This window comes from Megalopta genalis, chromosome 13, assembly GCF_051020955.1.
Source record: "Megalopta genalis isolate 19385.01 chromosome 13, iyMegGena1_principal, whole genome shotgun sequence".
Lineage (NCBI taxonomy): Eukaryota > Metazoa > Arthropoda > Insecta > Hymenoptera > Halictidae > Megalopta > Megalopta genalis.
The window spans coordinates 10,087,227-10,092,786 of record NC_135025.1 but is presented as its reverse complement, the minus strand read 5'-3'; the positions used below and the strand labels follow the sequence as shown (position 1 = coordinate 10,092,786).

Here is a 5,560-nt window from a genome sequence, read left to right as displayed (position 1 = left end):
TCGGCGCAGCGACGCTGGAACCCACGTTAGACGACACCCTATCGTTTGAGACGATGCTCAATGCATAGCAAGTAGTTCTAGAAAATCTGTTGTCGGTAGTCCATAAAGTTCAGACCGCGACGGAGTCGAATGAATCAACGCGTCCTGCCTAGCTGCGCAGCCTGTGCGCCTATGCATTACTGCAGAGAGTGGGTCACAAAGTATTAGAATCACTCAAATTAGCAATGAATGCCCTTTTATTCTTGGCCGTGCAGAAACTTCCTTATTCGTGATAGTAAAACAGCGTGGTTTTGCTACACTGCCACGGTCGTGGAAAATTTATTGCTTGCGAACAATGATATGCATAAGTATAATATACATGGATATGCCCAATTAGTGCAATTAAAAAATTATGAGATGCTGCCTTGTAAATACTATTAAATGAAGGTTCAACATATGGCTCTCGATGATTCATTTATACTGTTACTATCATAATTGCCTTATAAAAAATTCACACTTTTTTCAACGATTCCGATAAGATGATTATAACGATGATTGTAATCAGACTGCCGGTTTCTATGCATTTATTGCAAAAATGAGTAAGTGAAATATAAAATAGTGGATACACATTAGAAAAATCTTAAGGTACCGTTATATTATTTTCAACGTATAGAATCGAAAATAACAGAATAAAAAATATATTTTTGGAAGCACCTGATCTCTCTCTCTCTCTCTCTCTCTCTCTCTCTCTCTTTCCCTCTCTCTTGTGTGTGTGACATAAATTCCTGTTCATGTTCCATTGGCAATTCTATTTTCTAAAAAAAAAATATACATTTGCATGAACATCCGCAGTCTAGTTATTATTATGATGTTACCTTAATTAACCATAATACTTCTCTTGGATATCATCGTAATTCTGCATAATAGCTCGGCATTACGTTTAAATTCGTCATGTCCGCAGAGATGTAATAACAACGTCCAAACGTATGCAATAGAATTAGCATAAGCACACGATGTTGAAGATGCAGAGATCAGTGACTTAAATAATGAAGAACAATTGAAAATTACTCACGGAATGCTGATTAATCGGATGCTACATAATCGTTTATAGTTGTCAAAATGTTAGCATTGGGAAATTATTCTTAATCGCTAATTTCTACAATGTTTAGATAAAGAAATGCCGCTATTAGAGCTACTGATATGCGAAAAATTTCGACAGATTTACTACTCTATTCATACTTTGTTACATACTTGAGTACTTCATTACGTACTTCATTAAGTGCTTCATTACTAAGAAGCAATACAGATACAGAAAAAACCTGTCGTTCTATTCTGCAAACACTGATTATTATTAATTAATTTTTATTATTTGCATTATTATATTAATTAATTCACACGTATTATTAATTCTGAAAATAATGATCTTTCTCCGACACGAACCGTGTTTAAAAAGCCAAGCATAGAATCTGAATTTTAATGCAACGCGAAATTAACACTGCGTTTAGGATAAGGCAAGGTATGTACCTATTATGAGACACCGCTCAATTGTGACCCCTGCTTGAAACATTGACACAAATAATACAATAACATATAGATGGAGCATACGAAAGTGGATGTAAAAATTCTGCCCATGTTTTACAACATTGTTCTTTATAAATTCACTCATACAAATACTGCTATGTAACAATCAGCTGTAATAAAAAAATGTTTATTCTAATACGGGTGTTTCTAATTAAGAACGTACCGTTCCACATTGTGTACTTCAATTGTTCCATTGTCCCGATTTCTGGAATTTTTGGCATCTCTATTCAATGTCCCCATTTTGAAACGGACATGCCACACGGACGTACCACATTAGGGACATTGAACATGATACACGGGGACATGTTACAGAAACGTTGTTCCATAATATTAAATAAATACGTTCGTCACATGAAATAATTATTTAAAAAGTTCGTTAGATTATCTGGAAGCATCAGTCTGTCGAACAGCACTGTAAACATACAACGATAACGCTTTTAAGCTGCAATAAAATCGGCTGATAATCTTATAACCCCTTGGGAAGTGTTTCATAATAGGTACTTTTACCTTAATCTGCTTAGAGAAATGGGATCGAAGAAGCGATCGGACAGCTCGTCATGGAGGAAACCGCACTCTACGAAGGAGGACTGGGGTTGGCGAGGTGGTGGTGGGAGACACAAAAATCGAAATTTCTATCGACTTTTACGTAACTGCAGGAACAGTATCACTCTCTCCTCCGACACGGTAGTCTACCTATAGTTGGTCGGTAACGCAACTGCATGCAGTTGCATTATTGCGAGGCGGCGATGGGAGAGACTTCTAGGGGTGGCGGTGGAGGGGCTGGAAGAAGGTGGCCGGGCCAGAGGAAAAGAAGAAGGAGAAGAAAGAGAAGTTGGAGGAGGCGGAGGAGGAGAGCACGTTGGCGTCGCCTGGAATGCCCGCGGACCACGAACGCTGCCGGTACGACGGGTTTACCTTTTACAGCCTACCTACCGGTCGTTTCACTGTGACTGCACCTTCCACGTCTCCGCCGTATCTCTCTTTTTCCCCCGTTGAATTTCACCAGGGGATATAAAGGACAAGGATTCACGAGACTCTTTTCTTTGCAATCGCCGGGACCATTTTCACGGCATGCCGCACAATGCCTTTTCCCCAGCTGTTGAAACGGTTCCGAAAATAACTGTTTCAAAGGTTTATATAGGGTGTTCATCCTAACGGTCGCAACGATTTCCGAGGCATTTAGGTCAATCTGGCAGAAAAAATGTTCGAATAAATGTTATTCAGTTATTCAGTCAAAAAGTATGAAAGTTATCCGGTCAAAGTTATTCACTTTGATGAGAATAAAGTGCGGTGATAACGATTCCGAAAATCTTCTTTGCTTTAATAAAAACGTAAGGTCTCCTTGATTTTTTTACATAGCACTGTATATTATAATATTAACTTCATACTGTTATAGCTGATGAGAAAACGTATTCAGCACTATACAATGGCGTTTGGATGAGCTCGAGCTCAGAAATTCACGGTAATTGAGAAAATAAGTTTCTTAACACGTTAATGAACCGGCAACGTAACTCGTAGTTAATGATACTTTAGAACTGAATGCAAACAGTAAACACACAACTTCAATTCAATCTTTTAATTACCGTACGGATTAATTTATTACAATAATGGTAATGTTATATAATAATGTTATAATGTTATATAAATCTGAAATAGTTTTTCTGTCAGGAGAGATCGATTAGTATTGATAACATAACACTTATAATAATATTTTGCATATGTTATTTGACGTGCACATGCATATATCGTGCCTATCTGGACCATCTATCTTTATAAATTAATTTAATCTATTCGTCAGCACTCTCTCTTGTATCATAACCGAATAGTGTTGGTGGCGAGTTAATAACTGAATATTATGTGTAGCTAATAATCTGTATATTGAATTCGTACAGTTCAGTTTTATTATTGAAGCGACGAGGTGAATTCTGTGAGAGCACGTTTCAATATATTTCTAAAATTCAAAATTCAATGTTATTAAAGCCTTATTTAATACTAGATTTACGGAGTACAAAAAACAGCTGTTCTTATTCTGATTTTTAACAAGTGTTATTGTTACATTTTTCCGTAAGTAACATATAAATTGAATAAGTAATTCATAAATGTATCTTTACGATATGAATAATCGTAAATTAAAAAATTAGTTACCCGTCATTTTGACAGGACTTGTAAATCTAGTGTTAAACACCTTGATAGCTACGATTCAGAAATTGGAAGCAATAAGTTTACCATTAAATCATTCGACAAGAATATACAGAGTAAACCACTTGACTATCTTGAATATTTCACTTATTTTTTATGATAGGGAAAAATGTTCGTTAAAAATATTATTTCGCTGAAAATATGTATTATTTTAAAAATCTTTGATAACCTTTAAATCTCGAAGAATATGACCTCAACAAAAATATCTATCTCATCATTGTACTTCCTCCTCGAACAAGATAATGCTTCCTTGTGATATTTTTAATCATAAAAAATAAACAAAATATTCATGATGGTCAAGTTAGATGGAACATTCTATGTATATGTATGCAATGTAAATAAATAGCTCAATTAAAAAACATTCCTGGTGATTGCAGGGAGAAAATGAAGAAGAAAATAAGTGCTACGTTACAAATATACAGGATTTATGGAATTACGCGAAATGTTCAAGTAAATTTAACGAAGCACTAATAACATCATACAAGTTAATTTTTACCGGAAAACCCACTAATTAGCGCCGTCAACTTAAAAAAAAATGCTTGTAATATACTGTAACTCGAAGTATAATACATCAGAGTAACTGTAAACTGTTTGAACGACCCTTTACACTTTTACACTTTCGTTCAAAATAACACGTTCGCCATACTCGGGACAATTCTTAAATACAAATGTTTAAAAAAACCTGAACACCAAAACCGGAAAGTAATAAATATAAAACTCGAAAAATTCGTTAAACAATCTTCGCTGCATTTAAATAACACCATCTCCTTTGCATATCTTTCCATAATCGAAACATTCACTTTCACGCCTCTCGAACAAAGAGTACTAAACTATGAAATTTTTCAGCGCTTAGATCGTAACAAGATACTCGTAGCGCCTAGCGGTACATGGTTGAAATCATACTGACCCGTTCCTGGTCGCCCCGGAACACGAAAGGGTAATTGTTTCTCGCTGCCGTTGGTCTGGGTTCATGGGTTAATTATTGACACCGAACACGGAATTAATTAGCTTGGCCCGATGCATTTTACAAGGGGGGGGGGCCATTGTGAGACGGGACGAGAGGAGAGGAGCGGTACGCGATGAGCTAACCGCGGGAATCGTCACGGAGATGTCACAATTTCCGCGGGAATGTTTATTCATGATCACGATTAGCCACTTACCACGCAGCCTATCTCGCCGTGCAGTGTGGCTCGTGAATTTTGATGGGCCATTACTTTCTCGTTCTTGAGAATCGATCCAATCTCGATGCACGAACCGAGAACTGCCAACTCGGAATTGATAGACTCGCGAACCGTTCTACGATTCCGCGGAAAATGCGTAAGCGAATCCTACGGTGACTCGCGCCGGGACATTTCTGCGCGAATTCGATGTGCAAAACAATGTGCAAATTCGTTTAAATCGATGAAGTATAGTAATATAATATAGTAATATATATAATAGTAGAAAATATAATATATATAATAGTAATATAATATATTATAATAGTAATATAATATAAGTAAGATATCGTGCACACCAGTTCAAAGAGGGATCCTTCGAGAAAAGCGCGTTTAATGTTTTAATTATCGGCTACGTGGAAATATTTATACTTGCGATTAGTCCAGGCCCCTATTTTCGCACATATTACCCCAATTCTGTACCTTAAGATGTACTTTAAGAGAGTACAATAAAAGAATATCCCCCTCAGACAAAAATATCCCCTTAAATTCTGCGTTTTGTGTTCCGCTCACCCCGGATATCGTTCTTGAATTAACCCCTTATTGCACAGTTTTTTTTAAAAAGGCCGGCCAAAAAAAATCAA

General features: G+C 36.5%; 1 long non-coding RNA gene across 3 annotated transcripts; it reads right to left on the bottom strand.

Annotated features, from left to right (window-relative positions):
* Window positions 1-546: 546 nt before the first annotated feature.
* On the bottom strand, window positions 547-2,720 carry LOC117224895 (uncharacterized). Of its 3 annotated transcripts, none has more exons than XR_013034661.1 (3): window positions 2,068-2,715; window positions 855-1,972; window positions 547-794 (listed from the first exon to the last, which is right to left on the bottom strand). It is a non-coding gene; the product is annotated as an uncharacterized LOC117224895 (long non-coding RNA). The 3 variants fall into 3 exon arrangements; XR_013034662.1 differs by having other exon boundaries at window positions 547-1,017; window positions 1,724-1,972; window positions 2,068-2,646; XR_013034660.1 differs by having other exon boundaries at window positions 547-1,972; window positions 2,068-2,720.
* Window positions 2,721-5,560: the final 2,840 nt, after the last annotated feature.